Source organism: Rattus rattus, chromosome 5, assembly GCF_011064425.1.
Source record: "Rattus rattus isolate New Zealand chromosome 5, Rrattus_CSIRO_v1, whole genome shotgun sequence".
In the NCBI taxonomy this organism is placed as follows: domain Eukaryota; kingdom Metazoa; phylum Chordata; class Mammalia; order Rodentia; family Muridae; genus Rattus; species Rattus rattus.
This window is the reverse complement of record NC_046158.1, coordinates 37,862,260-37,880,851: the sequence shown is the minus strand read 5'-3', so window position 1 is coordinate 37,880,851 and position 18,592 is coordinate 37,862,260. Positions and strand designations below refer to the sequence as shown.

Sequence of the window (18,592 nt, the reverse complement as noted above, 5' to 3'; positions counted from 1 at the left end):
ATAAAAGAGATAAAGATAGGGTTTTAACAGGACAAAGTTTAACCATGGATCTTAAGGAACTGGGGAATTGTTTACTGAGAGAATATTGCCTAGCATATGAAAGGCCTTAAGGTCAACCAAAGTGCCATAAATTAGTAACTACATAGTGCAATTAGTAGATCATCTTTAACTATTAAAACTAAATAATATGTAGAAATTTAATATAAATTTTACTTAGAGATCTTTAAAAATAATCTAGAATACCCTATTGTGTGAGATTGAGAAAATGTTCATCCTGTCCATTAGTATAAAAAATCCTGTAGTAGAAATTTCTTTTTTAAAATTTCCTATATATACATTTAGTATGACATCAGCCTGTTATTTTTCTTCAGTTATTCAGTATGGTTTAGTTTATTTTTTATGTGCATTGATGTTTTGCTTGCGTGTATGTCTGTGTAAGGGTGTTGGAGCCACTAGAACAGAAGTCACAGACTGTTGTATGTAGCCAGTCTTGGGCTCCTTCTTCTACCCTCTCAACCCCCAAACACTGGATAGGAGTGAAAAGAATAGAGGAGAAAGGGGATGCTATCACTAGACTACTGCTGATACGGGGCATCGTGTTCTTTGGGACAAGTTTGAGCTTCTCTGTCAGGATACCTAATTTCTTCTTGTTGTTTCTTCTTTGCACACACCGTAGAGACCACCAACCCACCCCTTGGGGCTCCAGCATGTATATTACCCTCCGAAAAGTCCCCAGAATTCCAACCGTCACACAACAGCAGACCTATGTGCAACTGGTAAAAATCACACCCCAGCTAGAGCATGAGTCGGCTGCTGTGAACAACCTGAAGCAGCCCATACCCCATACCCGGATTAAAACAAAACATATTCTCTATAATAATTCTGTTTTTAAAGAAACAATATTCCAAAATTGTCCCTGCAGTTGTGAGCTGCCACGTGGGTGCTGAGAACTGAACCATGAGCAGCCCATGCTTTTAACAGTTGAGCCAACTCTCTAGCTGTGAAATTTCTCTTTAACTATTGTTTATAAATTGTACCTCTATTGTTAGAGAAGTGCCATAGCCTAAGTACAGCGAAATGTGGGTTAAAACTTTATAAAAAAAAAAAAAGTAGTTTCCCTGTGTTTGTGTGTGAATGGATGGTATCTGTGTGACTGGGTGTATATGTGGTCAGGAGATAACATGCAAAAGTGGGGTCTCTCCTACCATGAAGATTCTGAGGATTGAACTTAGGGTCTCAGGCTTGGAGGCACACACCATTACCTGCCTGGGCATCCCACCAGCCTGTATGTGTTGAGCTGTAATGGACAATACAATCATATCAAAAACTGGAGACTTTGGAAAGCAATTAAATCATAAGAGCAGCACTCCCATGGCCAGGGTCAGAAGCCCTGATGAAACACTTGGAAGATATTCCTGCAGTCCCATCCTGAGGAACTACAGCAAAATAAAATAAAATTTCCAGTTGGAGACAGCCTGAATTACATTGTAGGACCCTGTCCTAAAACAACCAAAAGGCATGGGAGGTGGGGGAAAGGGGTTAGAGGAGGCTTGAAGGAATTGATTTACTGTTCTACTATACCATTTAAAGAAGGCAAAGAAGATATAGCATGCCTCCCTATTGAAGGACACAGAGCTCCTCTTGGAAACAGGATAGCCTCTATCAGATACCAAACCTTTAACCCCCTAGATCTTAAACTTCCAAGCCTCCAGAACCGTGATGAATAAATGTCAACTATGCATAAATTGATTGGTCTATATTATTCTGTTATAGCAGTACAAATCTAGGAAGAGAGGTAGCTTAATGGCCAACCTTTATTTAAATAATGAATGTGCTACTATCTATAAATACTAGAGTTTAATAAGAAAATACAAAATGATTTAACTATTTTTATGCTGAATCTTTTAATAGCAAGCCATTGACATTTGACTTTTTCCAATAATTTAAGTGGAAGAAAATAATACTTAAGGAGTTGGGCATATAGGTTTTTTGGTGGAGTGGTCACCTAGCATACTTGAAGCATGCATGGTTTAATTCCCAGGACAGTGCAGAACTGGGACCCATGGTAATCCATGCCTCAACCCTAGCTGTAATGTCAGTACTTGGAAGTGAAGAGTTAGAAATACAGGGTTGGTCTATGCTACATGGTGAGTTCATGGGACACACGAGACCTTACCTTGCAAGGAAGGAAAGAAGGAAGGAAGGAAGGAAAGAGGATAACACTTAAAAACTTCTTTAAGGATTTTTTAAGTTATGTATGTGCATGATTGTTTGGGACCTTATGTACATGTGAGTGCAGGTGCAAATAGAGGCCAGAATTCTAAATATTTTAATAATTGCTCATTTTTTCAGACATACCACTACCCTTTCTTCCCACAAGAATTATATTTTTAAAATCTTATACATGGACTGGAGAGATGGCTCAGTGGTTAAGAGTCCTGACTGCTCTTCCAGAGATCCTGAGTTCAATTCCTAGGAACCACATGGTGGTTCACAACCATCTGTAGCAGGATCTGATGCCCTCTTCTGGTGTGTCTGAAGACAGCTACAGTGTACTTATATATAATAAATAAATCTTTAAAAAAAAGTATACATAAAAGACAATGCAACTTTTTAGAATATATGTGTAAAACTTCCTCTGTAATATTTATATTATCATAACTACTTAGGCTGGATTCTAGAAATACCCTATTAATACCAAATATCATGGTTTTAAAATTCTTTTTCCTTATGGTGCTATGGTTTGAATCCAGGTTGTTATTCATGCTAGGCAGGCATTGTACTACTGAGCTCAAAGCTATTGAAAAGGATATTTATCTAAAATCCATGGCAGGCTATTTAACATTATGTTTGTGCTTTACCTAAGATAAAAGTATAGATAATTTTTAAATTATTTTTATTCTATGTGTGCATGTGTGGAAGTCAGAGAGCAACTTTGAGGAGTTGGTTCTCTCTTTGACCATGTGAGTCCTGGGGATTAAACTCATGTTGTCAGGATTGCCCACTGAGGAACCTCGCTAGCCCTAGAGTTCTTATTGTTAAGTAAGCGCGTATGGATATGTCTGTGTGGGGCACGTGCACTGAGCTAGTGCCATGGAGTCCAGTCGAGGGGATCCAGATCCCGGAGCTCAGACCCCAGCTCAGATCCTCTAGACCAATGTGTGCTCTTAACCACTGAGCCCTCTCTCCACCCACGTTAAATGAGTTTTAAGCTTGTAATGAATTGTCCCTTTAATGTGATTGGTAAGACACAGACTTTTGGAACTTTGTGTATGGTCTGCTCTGTTCTTTGCTCCATGACTGTGATGTACACCTTCTGTAGGCTTTTCATTGGCAGGTTGAACAGTTTCTACAATCAGTTAAGTGGTTTCCACTTAGTGGTGGCTAGGATTAAAGTTATCTACTTCACACTCAAAAGAACAATTAGAAGTCTATTACAGTTTTATTAAAATATTGACATCTTCAATATTTTAGAAAAATGTAATGTTCTTTACATTTGTTTTTTCGCATTGGGATGCATATAAGTAAATGTCCCAGCACCATTGGCTTCTGCAGTGCACTGAGGAACTGATCAGTGCAGTCATGTGGCTTCATGGTAGGGCTACGTGCTGAGAAGTACAAGGCAGTTTTATTGTTGTGCAAACATTATTTATTGAACTTGTAGGCAATTTAATCTTATGAGACCACTGTGACGTATGGAGCCTGCTAGGAAATATCATTATGTAACACATGACCATAAATATAAAGAGGAAACCTTTAAAACAGCATATTATAGGCTTGGGATGTAGTTCAGTAAAGCGTTTGTCTAGTGTCCAGGAAGCTGTGTGGGTTTGGTCCCCAGCACCAAGTAAACCGAGCATATGGCGCAGGTCTAATGCCAGCACTCAGGAGTACTCAAGTCTGAACTGCATGCGGCCCTGCCTCAATAAATGAAGAGCATATTATAATTGAAAATGGTGTAGATAAATAAGGTTTTAGAAATTCTGACTTAATAACATTTATTGAAATTTTGAATGAATCAAATTGTGGATATGGTACTAAAGTTTGAGCAAAAAGAATGGTTAAGCCTCAGAGAAGAAAGCAAGAAGAAACACTCTGGGTCACTGTTGATCTCAGTGCTGAAGCAAAACATTAGCAAGTATGCCCTGAAATTTATTGTATGTTCTATAAAGGATAGAATTTGGAAATTCAAGATCTGTTTCTAACCCTAATTTTAATAATAGCTTTGATGTGGTTAAGCCACTTCAATATTGACTTGATGTATAATCCAAAAACATCTGATGGGAGGGTGTGACGGTCTTGAAGGAGAAGCTGTTCCATGTCGTCACCCTCTGTAAGGAGACTGCACATGTCTAATTCCAACCTGCATGGTCTGTTCTGTCAGCACATGCTACTTCTGATGTCTGGATTACCAAAGAGCAGTCTTGGCCTGTGTCGCTGGTCTCATCACACTCAGCATTGTGTTGACATTTGTATTTTGGTTGCTCATGGAAACTTAAGTGGTAATTATCTCATAGCATGGCCTGTGTACTAGTATGTATATGACGGTAAAATATTTATTACTAAAATAGCTTCAGTTCAAGATACTATTTCATGTAAACATTTTAAATAACAAGTTAAATTTTAAGTTATTGGTGCTTTGGAAAAAGTTTTTTAAATATGTAGGCATTGATTTCTAAAACCTGTTAAGTGGGAAAGAAAACTGATTCAGAAGACTATTAAAATCACTCATTATAATATAAATGTTATAAGAAAAGTTGAACATTCTGAATGTATGAGGTAGCAATAACTTTATAATAAAATATTTTATATTAGAGAGAAAACAGACTATTTTTTAGTACTATATAATAGTATTTGTTAGAATGGTCTAAATACTTTTAGAATGTGTGAAGAAGTAGTGAGTAGTTCTTTATAAAATAAAATGCTTTTAAATTCTAGGGACTTGATCTAAGATTGTGTGCATACTGGGTAGGCAATCTACCACTGAGCTATGACTCTAGGCCTCTTTACTAAAAAAAAAAAAAATTAAGATTTATTATTTATTGAGTCCACCGTAGCTATCTTCAGACACACCAGAAGAAAACATCAGATCCCATTACAGATGGTTGTGAGCCACCATGTGGTTGCTGAGAATTGAACTCAAGACCTCTGGAAGAGCAGTCAGTGCTCATAACCGCTGAGCCATCTCTCCAGTTCCTACTAAAATATTTTTTATGTTGAGGAGAAAGAACAGATTTTAAAAACTGGGTTTTTAAAGACACCATACCATAAACCCTGAGGCAGGAGGATTGCCATGTGAAGCCAGACTTGTGCTACACAGTGAGTTCAGCACCATGGCTTCAAAGCAAGACTTTGTTGCAAAGAAAAACAAACAGAGAAGGATGTCAGCCAGGTCTAGGTCGGCTTGTGTAGGGAAGACCCCAGAACGAGTGTTCTGGCATGTGTTAACAATTATAAATATGTATTGCGCAAAATTACAGCTGCTTTTCATGAAGTCTTTTTATCCTGACAATTCAGAGTACTTTAAAAAAATTAATTAAACTTTTCAAAACTCTCATGATAGCTACATATAATTTAAATAATTAGATATTTCATATAAAAAATAAACCTTAGAGAGTCAAAGTTATTTATCTGTGATCACATAGTATTTAAATGATGGAAACTGAGTAATTCCAAATTCCTGTTAATTAAATATAATATGTATAAAACAAAACCAGTGTAGTAATACCTAAATTGCAGCCCCATAATTTATGTTTTTAATATTTATTTTTAATTGTGTATATGTGTGCAAATGTATGTGAGTATACACATAGATCACTGGTGTTGGATCTCCTGGATCTGTAATTATAGGTGGTTGTGTGAATCCAGATAGCGGTACCGGGAACCAAATGCTAAGACCCTAAAATAGCAATTTAGGGAGCTGGAGAGATGGTTCAGTGGTTAAGAGCTCTGGCTGCTCTTCCAGAGGTCCTGAGTTCAATTCCCAGCAACCATATGGTGGCTCACAATCATCTGTAATGGAATCCCTCATCTGGTCTGTCTGAACACACCTACAGTGTACTCATATACATAAAATAAATCTTTTTTAAAAAGTTTTAAAACAGCAATTTAATTGCACATGTTTGATGAGTATTTTAATATCATTTCTGTTAAGTATAAACATACTTACATGAGCTATTCGCATTCAGTTTTAACAACATGGCCTTTGATTACTTGGGCTCTTTTGTTGTTGTTCTGTTTTTTATTTTTTGAGACAGGGTTTCTCTACTTAGCCCTGACTGTCCTGAAACTCATTCTGTCCTCTAGTCTGGCCTCAAAGGTAGAGATGAGAGATCTGACTGCCTCTGCCTTCCAAGTTGTTAGGATTAAAGGACTGGCTGGGCTCTCTTCTTTTAAACACAGGTCATAAAAGACAAAATTGTTTAAGACTGTGAAACAGTTTCTTAAATAAACCTGATGATAAACTCTTTATTAAACTTGACTATTTAAATAAAAACAATTTTCCTAATGGAGAATCTTAAACAAAAATAGATAACTCCTTTGGCTTAGAATAATTTTGGAGCTGGAGAGATAGCTCAGAACACCTGAGTTCAAGTCCTAGCCCCATATGAAAAAGCCTGCTTAGCACATGCTTGTATTGCCAGTCCTCTGGAGGCAGAAGCAGTAGTAGCGTTTCAAGTTCAAGACTAGTCTGGGCAAGTGAGGCCCTGTCTTTAAAAGGCAAAGGATTGGCCTAGGGGGTGTGGGTCATCGATAGGGTTCCAGGAAACAGAATGATTTAAATATCCTCTCACTGCCTCTTCTGATCCAACTAAAGAAACCAGTTTTATGAAAGTGTTGGGCATTCTAGTTGTGCTTGTTTTCAAACACAAGTTTCCCATGGTAAGTTTTCCTGATAGCTTTAGTTTATACCCTTCCCAAAGACTAGTTACCACCAAATAAGGTGACAAAATGAACACAACTTCAAGATTTTATTGTCTTTTTAAGAAAAACAAAAGGAGCTGAGAACTGTGTCATCTAGCCTATCTTCCCTTTCCTCCTGATTCGGAGTGTTTGCATCTGTTAGCCAGCATTCTCTGAGGTTTGCAGTTGAGCTGGTATTTGCAGTTTTTGCCTTTCCCCAGAATATCGGCTGACTTGGCAGCTGATTGCCCTGCTGCTGCTGCGGCTGCCATTCTTGTTTCTGTCTGTGTTCACAAAACTCTGTCCTGGCTTGTGCTCTTTCCTTGTCAGACTGCTGCGTGCTACTACACCTTACAGAAAGCCCTGCAGGCTTTAGGAACACTCAGTACATTTGCAGAACTGTCTACATAGAAGAAGCAATCTTGAACTAGTAAACTCTTATCAGGTCAGTCTTGGTCAAAGAAAATATGGCCAACAGCATCTTCAGCTATATTAATTAAGTTTAAAGAAGATAGAAAGTGAGAAGTTGTCACTTGATAGGAAGACCCATAACAGCTGTCCACCTCTACTCCCCCTCAGCAAAACCAAAAACAGGCACAAATATAGACTTACAGACCCTTGAACTGAAAATTGAAATATAAAAATAAACATTTTTATTTATGGTTAACTGATTTCTTTTCAAGAATGCCAAGACAGTAAGGAAAGAAAATGTTTTAAACAATGCAGAGTAGAAAGGAACTGACATGCAAAGATGAATTTGAACCCCACACCTCGCACTGTAAACATGATTCAAAGTAAGTAAAAGATCTACATAGTCAGAGGTGTGGCTGTACTTATATCTAACCTCGTGCTTGGGAGAGAGCAGGCTGAGCTACAGAACAAGGCTGGAAAGAGAAAAAGCAAACAGGAAACCAATCAAAAGCTGTGAAAACCCAACACTGAGAGGAGAAATAACCTAACTGTAAACAAAGGTTTAGGTAGACAACCACATGGAAGATCCTTGACCTCAGCCACGTGGGGAATGCAGATCAGAACTACAGCGAGACATCTTTCTATAGTAACAATAACAAAGGCAGTGTTAATGGAGACATGGAAATCCGGAGCCGTAGTACACCTTTACTGGGAATACAGAATGGTGTGATACTCAGGAAAACAGTTTGTCAGTTCCTCAAAGGGTTAAATTTAATTACTAAAAGGCTCATAGTTTAATTCCTGTAGATGCCTATGGACGCAAGAAAATGGACTGTGTGTCACAAAGGATCCAAAATAAAAATATTAACAGTATTATCCGTAGTAGCTCCAGATGTGGAAAAAAACCTGTGTTCATTGACCAACAAATAGATAAACAAAATATAGCATATCTGTGTGCAATGAGTTTAAAAAAAACACCTTTTTTAAAGATTTATTTGCCTATTTTCTGTATGTGAGTACATTGTCTCTGTCTTCAGACACATCAGAAGAGGGCATCAGATCCCATTACAGATGGTTGTGAGCCACCGTGGGGTTGCTAGGAATTGAACTCAAGACCTCTGGAAGTGTCAGTGCTCTTAACCACTGAGCCATTTCTCCAGCCCCTGTGTGCATTGGTCCATCATCATTTTCAACTTGACTAGATTTAGAATCACCAAGGACAGGCACTCCTAGGTGTGGCGTGTCCTACAGGGCATTTGCACAGAGTTTAGCAGAAGAGGGAAGAGTCACCCAGAGCATGAGAGTGACATCTCTGGGCTGGTCGAGGCCTGCCATAGGTAAAAGGGGAACGGGAAAAGCCAGCTGAGCATTCTTCTGTTTTCTCATCTGCCGTGGTAGGAGCAACCTCTCACGACTGAAACTGCAAGCCACTCCCTCTGCCATGTCGTCCCTGTCATGGTGAGCTATATTCGTAAACTGAGCCCAAACCAACCCTCCTTTAAGTTGCTTGTTGGGTTTTGATTACAGTGGTGAGCAGAGTAACTAAAGTCGTCTGACTCAGCTGAAAAATGGAAGTTCTGCTACATGCCGTAACATGGAGAAATCTTGAATATATCATTGTAAGTGAGAAAAGTCAAATATAAAGGCCACTATCCAGTGTATACCGGTTCATGGAGATGGCACTAGATCAGGGGATTTGGAGACTAGGAGGAGCCTGGCTTGTCGTAGGGGGAACGCCAGTAATAAGGTTTGCTTTCCAGGAGTCCCGATTCTCTCCAGCTAGATGGCAGTGATGGGTTTGTGCATTTGGAGATGTGCTAATTGCACTAAAGTCCACAAGTTAGTTCTCTGTGTTTATTGCATAGGAATGCTGTGCAAAGACCAAGCTGACGTGGCAGCCAGAGGCCAGGAGCAGCATGTCCTAGAGTTGATCTTATCCTGAGGCAGTTTCTTTGCCTCCAGCTTGCTGTGTGCCTGTGTGGGCACCCTTCGCTGTGTCCTGACAGACCCTAGAAGGAGAGCGCTCTTAACAGACAAGGCCCACCCAAATGTGACCTTCTTTCTACCTTACCCACTTCCTTTAAGGCTTACCTCCAAGTCAGCCATGTTCTCAGGTCCTGATATTAGGACTTCCGCAAATGAATATGGAGCTGAGAGGAGGCATTCTACTCTACAACGTGATCTTAAAAGATTAATGTTATGGTATACGAATTATGTCTCAGGTTTTAAAATATAAGACTCAAGCTGAGAATAGGCAGTGTTAGTGTTTGCCCAAGCATGCAAACACCCCTGGCTTGGACTCAGCTTTCTGAAATAAAGCAAAAGCGTTAAGACCTACATTGTATCTCTTCCGTCAGATACTATAAAGACCAAGTGCAAAAGATAATTTCTAAGCTAAAAACTGGGAAAACCTCAATTAGCAACAAGTAAAATACTATATAATAATCATATCAAGGAGTATACAGAAATTATTGTAGAAAACTTTAAAACTTATATATAATACTAGATTTGAACTAATAAAGAGATAATTCTAGTATATAATTTTAATACTACCTATATAAAAATATACCACAGTTTGGTTTAGATTTCTGTATGTGTGAGTGTGCGTGTGTGTTTTGGCCGTGTGTATGTATACATGTTATGTTATGTTATGTGTGTATGTATACATGTTATGTTATGCTCCCACAGGAGCCAGAAGAGGGCGTCAGATCCCCTGAACTAGGTGGAGTCACAGGTGGCTGTAAACATGGGTGCTGGGAACCAAGCACACATCTCCACCCCTCCCCACCGCAAGCATAATATTCTTATAACACTAAACAAGTTAATACAGAATTCTCAGTTTTAAAAATATTAAGAATACCAGGAATTGTCCCATGCATATATAAACGGTTTATTATGTTAATGCATGAAAAGTTGGAGACAAGAATATTTTCAGACTCGGAGTTTTCCCTCTTACCTTATATATAATTAAAAGGATGCTAACTAATCACAAAATGGAAACAGTGGGGGGTGGGCTTCAGAGTGGACACACATCCTTACCAAGTCGCCATTGCTCTCAGCATCCTGGTAGCATCACTAAAAGAGCTCTCCCCCTGAGATAATCCTGAAGGATGTATGACATAAAGGTAACATCAAAAACAGTAGTCGTGCACAAATCGAGTGATATGTCGCAGTGCCAATTAGAAAAGTCGCATGCTGAAATTAACCAGACCCAAAGTCTGCACATCTCAGTGGGTTTCTGTTTGGTCAGCTGAGCCATTTTGGAGCTGCAGAGCTTCACCCTGGGCTCCGCGCTTTCCCTGGTGAGTACAGTGTAAGAACTTCTGTAACAGCAAGACCGAAACGTCAATCACAGACTTAGAGCTAGAAGAACAAAGCTAGCTTCATGCCCTCTTTTATTGATTGATTTTTGTTGAAAAATGTTTTCTCTCATACAATAGATTCTAGCCATGCTTTTCCCCTCTCCTAACTTCTCCCAGATACTCCATACCACTTCTAGCTTTCTTTCTCTTTAAAAAACAAACAAAAACCACAAGCGAAACCCAAGAAAGTCAAACACACACATACAACAACAGATCCCACAAAAACACATTACCTGAAATCAAAATATACAAGCAATAAACCATTAAGACAAATTGGAAAAAAGAAATTTGTTTCTTTGCAAGCAGGTGCCAATGGCAGATGGAGTTCAAGGCAGAGAAGAAAGCTGTTTTCTCCACCTCTAACACTTCTGTCGCCAACTGACGTGCTGACAGTTTCATCTCATTGCTGGACTTAGCACCAGACCACACAAATCAATGGCTTGGCCCCACAAGACTCATTCACCCCCTTCAGCTACTGTTACAGGTCTCAGGGCCCCTGTACCAAATTGTGGCTCCCCTGGCTGTTTGTATATCCAGGAGTTTGGTAAAAGAGCTTAGAGAACTAAGGAAGGACCATCTGTATCCCTAGTGCGAAGGTCAGACTCTGTGGTATTTGAGGCACATCTTCCCTCCTCTAATACGCACAAGCTCATCCTGAAAGTTCTTTTCTAAACCCCTTCATTGAGGGGTTAGGTGAAGGAGCTTTTGTATAGGCATGATTATTAAAATACTGACCACTGGGGAGGGGTTCAACTTTCAGCCTTTCTCCTTCCCTCCTCATAGGTCTAGTGGTGGGACCGAAGGCCTCTCCTATTGAATCGCATGCTTAATCTCTCTCCTCATCAGCTTCCATCATTAGACTATGCACATTATTAACCTGAATTCCAAGTTTGCTTCTGAAGAACAAAACAGTGCCCCTTCACCTAATTTTACTTTAAGAAGTCCAAGATTCCAAGAATCTTGAAAGCACTGGACACACACTGGGGACAAAAGTTAATTATTGCATTCATCAGAGTTGGAAGATGAGAATAGTTGATGACCAAGGACATAGGTCAGTGGAAGAGTGTTTGCCTGCTATGTCTAAGACCCAGCGTTTAATCACAAGAGAAACAGAGACAGAGACAGAAGAGAGGATGAGGAGGAGAACAGAGAGGAAAGGGAATAAGAACATGTTTCAAATTCTGGTACAGAAGGGAAAACCATTCGTGTGTTCCTGTGGGCAGAGGAGACAGATCTGAGCAGAGAGGCTGTGAGAAGAAAGTTCTCACAGCTAACTTCTTCATGTTCTGTTGAGTAAACAGTCCAGAGCGCATCACTAACGAGGTCTGTGAAGCCCTGGCGACCCAGCGTCCCACCACTGAAGTACAGTGCTCTCCCGCCCACCCTCACCTACTTCTGCTTGTTCTGGTTGCTGTGGAGCTTCCAGGCCCACCTTCAGCACCGTCTTCTCACCTTGCTCTAGTAGCTTCACTCGTGGGAGCAGGGCGGATGTGCTGTTGTGCTGTAGTTCGTAACTCATATGAATCTCCCCCATCCTGCCTCTTCTCCAAATTCTAAACTCCAGAGTACATCTGCCTACAGTCTTTCTAAAAAAGAAAAATTACAGATCCTTAATACTGTTATCATCTGTCTTTTTCTTGCTGCAGATGAAATATCTCCTGTGGATTTTCTGTCCTTTTTGCTTTTAAGATGTCTCTCTCTATTCGTATCAGTCACATGTCTGTTATAAACTATGTGAGTATGACTGTCCTGTCTGATGTACATAGTGTGTTATTTTAGTCATTAATTGCATGGAAAACTTGGATTGTCACATGTTACATACTGCTCCTCTACTATTCTAACATAGTAACCTAATTCCCAGAATTATTATCCTGTCTCTGTATATTGTTATCTTTGGCTTTTGTCTTTTCCTTTTTTTTTTTTTTTCTAAGACAGGGTCCCATCTAGTCTAGGCTGCCCTGAGTAGCTGAGGATGATCTTGGGTTTCTGGTCCTCCTGTTTCTGCTCCCCAGCGCTGGGGACGACAAGCATTTACCAGCTGGTTCCATTGGTCTGGAGATGGAGCACAGAGCTCCATGCACTCTGGGCAAGCACTCTACCAGCTGAGCTCTGCACTCTTACCTTAGTATAGAAAACCCTTCCTGCACTTGCACACACAGAATTGTCCAATTAAAAGTGGGTTTCTTCTTTTTAGCTCTCTTAATTACATTTCCTTTGTTTACATAATGAATAGCCATGTGCTCCAAAGGGAAAAATAAGAGCTACGACAATAGCGGGAGACAATCTGTCAGTCTCTTAGAAAGCTAAGCATGCAGTTCCCATTCAGCCCAACAATTTCATTCCTAGATGCTGGTCCAAGAGAAGCGATAGTTTTATATTTATGTGAAAAAGTATACATTGATATTCTTGTCAGTCTTGCTAATATTTGTCCAACAAGTGAAATATCTCCAAATCCTCCAATTTGTGAACAGTCCAAATGTGAGATAACCGTGTATGGAAAGTTCTCAGTGGTGTAATAAGCTACAGTTAGCCCTTCATGCTTGAGCTCCTGCATCTACAGATTTCAACTATAGGTAAAATACATTTAGATACAATCAATTTATGAATACTATACGGCAACAGACTTATCCTTTTTCTCTAAACAATACAGTATAATGACTATGTGCACAGTTTACACTGTATTAGGAATTATAAGTAATATAATAATGATGTTTATAGTACACGGGAATATTTATGTAGGCTTTATACTTGTGGATTTTTTTTAATGCCATTGAGGGTTTCTGGATCTAAAACCTCCACAAGTATCAAGGAGTGGCTAGGAAAAGTGCAACAATGTGGACAATTTCAGGGACATCATGACAAATAAAAGAAGCCAGATTAGAAATCTATATACCATAATGATTACATTTGCATGACATTCTAACAAAGAATTATAGCGATTATTGATAAGTAGCTGCCACAGTGAAGTGACAGAAGAATCCTCCTGTGATAGACTGAACAATGGCTTCTAGAAAGGGCCACGTCTTAATTTCTAGAATGTGGATTGTTACGTGGCATAGAAACTTTGTTGGTGTGACTAGAGATGTGGTAGTTATGATAGAGTGAGCCCTGAATGTAATCACAAAGGCTCTTAGGAAGGGCAAGCAGATTAATTGGAGAGAAAGTACCAACGTGAAGACAAAGCACGGTTATGTTAACCAGAGTGGCAGCCACGAGAAGCTGGGGGAAGCTGGGAACACATTCTTACCTGAAGCTTCCAGAAGGAGCCAGCACTTGCCACACCTTGATTTTAACTTAGTTAACTTGTTTTACATTTCTGATATGAAAAACTAAAATTTTGTCAACACACAAAGTTTTTGGCAATTCACTATAGCAACAACCAGTAAACTAAGAAAAGTATAGGAGTGTGCATGCTTTGCCTACTCTGGGCCACACTGGATGACAAGTATCCTGGGCTGCGTATTAAATGCACAAAGACTATCAAAAGCTGATAAGAAATCTGTATGACTGGGCAGTGGTGGCACACGCCTTTAATCCCAGCACTCGGGAAGCAGAGGCAGGCAGATCTCTGAGCTACACAGAGAAACCCTGTCTTAAAAAAAGAAAGAAAGCGCTCGCTTCGGCAGCACATACACTAAAATTGGAACGATACAGAGAAGATTAGCACGGCCGCTGCACAAGGATGACACGCAAATTCGTGAAGCGTTCCATATTTTTTATGGACAGGAAAAAAAAGAAAAAAATAAATAAGAAAGAAAGAAGTCTGTATAATTTTTTTTTTTTTTTTTTTGGTTCTTTTTTTCGGAGCTGGGGACCAAACCCAGGGCCTTGCGCTTCCTAGGCAAGCGCTCTACCACTGAGCTAAATCCCCAATCCCTGTATAATTTTTTATGATATCCACCACCATAGGTAAGCGGAAAAATCCATCATATAATCTACATGGGATACTATTCAGAGGTTTTGTTTGTTTTAAGCAGACCCAAGTGTGTAATCATTAGAAAAAGAAATGAACATTCATCTAAGTAATCAAATTTCTACTGTGTTATAAAAGTTAAAAAAAAGAAAGAGGCCAACATAAACGTGACGGGGCTCTGCCATTACATTAGAGAAACCCACGCACCAGCCTCTGGCCAGGGCATGTTGGCGGAAGTCTTGGCGTTCTTAACACTCTCACCAGATACTTCCGAGTCTCATTTTCCTTAGTGTGCCTTGTTCTAGAAAGAGGTGTGTATATGTAGTTGCTGAGTTCAAGGGAGCAATGACATGAAAAAGGCAAGAGATTGGGTGAGAGGCTTCTTCAAGATCAGCCTGTCTCAAAAGAACAAATAAATAATAAAAATTAAACAAATCAGCAAATATTAACGGAAATTAACGTTCTGGTTAATTTCAGTAGGTGACTCCTTCAGCACAAGGTTTTCTCCTAGGTCACTGCGTTGATTGGCTAAGGTTAAGCAGATCTCTCTTCTCACGCTTCTCTTCCTCTTGCTCCCTAGCAGTTTTCCAGCTACCTGAGCCACGGTGGAGGAGCAGGCTTCCTAGAGTCACCTCTGGGCTGTTTTACTGCAGCTGTACAGCGGTCCGTGCTCACAGGGCTATTCTTCATCTCCTTGGGTCCACACTTTCCTATAGGCCTGAAGCCTGGGGCTGCCCACTGATAGCGTATTTCATAGTGTTCTCGCGAGTAAGAGTAGCAGGCAGTATATCTTCTCTATCATACTGTACTGTCTCTACTAGCAAGTGTGGAACTGCTCTCCCTTCCTTCCGGGACACTCAGCATATCGTTGCAGAATAAGCAGAGAAGCTGGATTCCCTACCTGTTCACTGTGTGGGTGGGACTGCTGCTGACTGGCTGTCAGGAGCAGCCTGTTTATTTGCGTTTCTCCTCAGTGTTTTGATACCCAGCTATATTTATTTCTGTTTTGAATGCGTCTCCTTTCTCTAACGTTTTGCCTTTCACTTTCTTCTCTGATTTATTTTGTGTTTTTCTTCTTTTTATTGTAGAAGAATTCCCGACATACCTGTGTGCTCTGTCAATTAAGCACTCCCGTTCTCTCCTTTACAATTCCTCCCTGTCCCCTGACCTTTTCCAGTCTCATGCGCTCTAGTGGTTTGAAGCCATCTAGCCATGTAGTGCTATCTATCCATTCACTAGAGCACAGATAGCCTCTCCTGTCCCACATCCTGAGTAAAACTGACGTTCCCTCCCCTGGTACTCATCAGCTGCCTGCAGCTACTGAGCTACACAGGTGGGACCGTATGACCTCCTCCCCTTTCGAGGCTAGAACTTTGGTTTGACTTTGTACAGGTCCTGTGAATTCTGTGACTGTCACTGTGAGTTCTATGTGCAGCTACCCTGTTGAATGTCCCCAAGACACCATTTCATTGTAACTGTTTACCACCTCTGTCTCTTAAAATCTCTCCATACTTTCTTCCTCCTGGACCCTGATTATTACTGTTTTGAGTGTTCCATACATGTATTTGATATGTTTTGGTCATACTCATTTCACCGTTTCTCCCACTAACAACTTCCTCATTCTCCCCTAACCCCATACTTCATGCCTACCCCGTCTTGTGTTCCTCCTTTTCGTGGATAGAATTGTATGTGTGCATATGATGTTTTGATCGATTCCAACTCCTCCTATTCTCTGTCCTCTAACCCTATCCCTACTCCCACACACCACTGTTTCCTCCCAATTTCCTGGTTCCTGCTTTTGTTTTTAAATCCAGGAAATCCACTCAGTGCTGGAGCATGTACATGGCTGTAGGACCATGCCTGGAGCATGCCTAGCCTCTTAGGGGCTGCACCACTTAAGAAAGTTGATGGACCTCCTAGAAGGCATCGATTGTTATAGCTCCTGAAAAAAGGTGAACGTTCCTGATAACCACATCTGTGCATTCTGGGATTTTGTCTGGCTTGATCTTGTGTAGATCTTGTGCAAGTGCCACTGTTAAGTTGTGTGTAAGTGTCCAGAAGACACTGTTTTGTGCATTTGTCCATTACCCCTGGCTCTCTCCTCCTCTTCCCCAGTGACCTCCTGAGCCTTGGGAGAAAGGGGTGTGATATAGGTGTTCCCTTTTGGGCTCTGTACTCCACACTGTCTTATTTTCTGCAGGTTGACCAACTGAGGGTCTCTGTGTTAATCACCATGAACTGTGAAGAGAAGTTTCTCTGATGAGGGTTGAAAGATTCGCTTATCTATGGCTATAACAATAAGTCTTTAGGAGTTAGTTTAATTCTATGTCCATTTAGCAGAATGATTCGCAGTACGTTCTGCTGTGGCCTATATCCTACCTAGGCTTGGGTTCTTAGCCCGGTTGACAGTGTCAAACAGTATCAGAGTTGTGTCTTGTGGAGCAAGCCTTAAGCCAATCAGAAAGTGATTATCTCCATAACATCCATTCATTATTGCATCATGGGCCTATCTTAGCATGCCAATCATTGTTAGCATACAGTGCTCACAGTTGTAACCATGCATATCCATCGATTTACAGAGGAAACCGTTCAAATATGTACTTATATGTCAGCATCTAATCCTGGTAAGGTAGAGAACAGGACAGAAACTTGCAGAATAATTTAGTACAGTCGATTTCTTCTCCAGTGTTGCCCCTCCACTCCACCCTGCCAGCCCTTGTTTTTTATTTCTTTTTCTTTGTTTACAATGTCTCAGTACATTATAACCTTCTCATCCTCTTTTTCTGTGTTTGTTCCTGTCTTCTGTGGATGAGTGACTATTCAGCCTTGAGAAAAATCACATAACAACAGACCCAAGATTTAAGAATATTATTGAGCATTGTGGATTATTTTTCCTCTGTAAAGCTACAATAATTTTATTGAAGTGATTGTTGTAAATATATTTTCTTAAACTAGACATGAAAATTTGCTCAAACAGGAGTCTCAGCCCAGGTTATGCAGTTGATTTGTGCCTTAAGCACGCTACGACCACTCTTGAGGCCTTAAGTAGCTGAAGTGTGTCCAGTAGAGGAAATGGGGGAGGTGCATTGTCGTTTCCCACTCACGGTTCTGAGTAAGTTATGACATATGTCTGTGTTGAAGGAAGTGCGATTATTCAATCATTTCATTTTTTTCATACAAATAGGAATAATTGTCTTCTTAATGCTAATTTCTGAATAATCATGAAGCAATTTAGGCATTTAAATATTTATTAGGGCTGCAGGTAGAGCTTAGTGGTCGAATACTTGCCTCACTGCATCAGGCTCTGCATTTAATTAAACCCTCAGTACCAGCAAAGAAAAATATTTATATTTAAATCATTGCTCGAAAATTTTCATTTTCTAAGAACATTATGTATAAACATCAAAACCATATATATATATATGTATGTATGTATAATAGTAAGTTACCTATATTTAAAAATTAGAAAAGAACCTGCGTATGAATGTTTATGGCCATTCTATTCATAATCATCATGAACTTGAGACACTCAAATGTTCTTAAGGACTGAGTGTGTAAACAAGCTGTGACTTCATGCTTCACACTGTGTTACACACTGTGCTGTGTTATGTGTAATGTACTATAAAATAATGCCAGCAATATGGAATGAAGTACATTAAACAGGCGCGAACTTCAAGGGCATAAGAAGTAGAACCTATTCTCTGAACGGTATAGTCCGTGTGATTACATTTATAAGCTGTTCTTGACAAGACAAATGTTAGCAAATCAATGGTTGTTACCTGTTAAGATTGTACGATTCTAAAAGCTTAGTCAAAAGAACCTGGCTGAGAGGCGACCTCTGTAGAACGGCGGGTGTAAACCTGTGCACACTGATTGTGTGTCTTGCTTCCTGTTGCTCTTGTGTGTATTTCAGGTTAGCAAACCGTGGGCCTGGCTCGTGGAAAGCGAGCGTTCCACCGCTTATGGTGGACCTTAAGTGCACCTAACAACTCACGTTTTTGAT

The 18,592-nt window shown here is 40.0% G+C and overlaps 1 protein-coding gene and 1 non-coding gene across 17 annotated transcripts in view; both read left to right on the top strand.

Moving 5' to 3' along the window:
* Nucleotides 1-18,592, top strand: part of Baz2b (bromodomain adjacent to zinc finger domain 2B) — a 288,132-nt gene that overhangs the window by 5,938 nt on the left and 263,602 nt on the right. The gene's annotated exons all lie outside the window — the stretch shown is intronic.
* Nucleotides 14,287-14,393, top strand: LOC116902670. Its single transcript, XR_004388232.1, has one exon. It is a non-coding gene; the product is annotated as a U6 spliceosomal RNA (small nuclear RNA).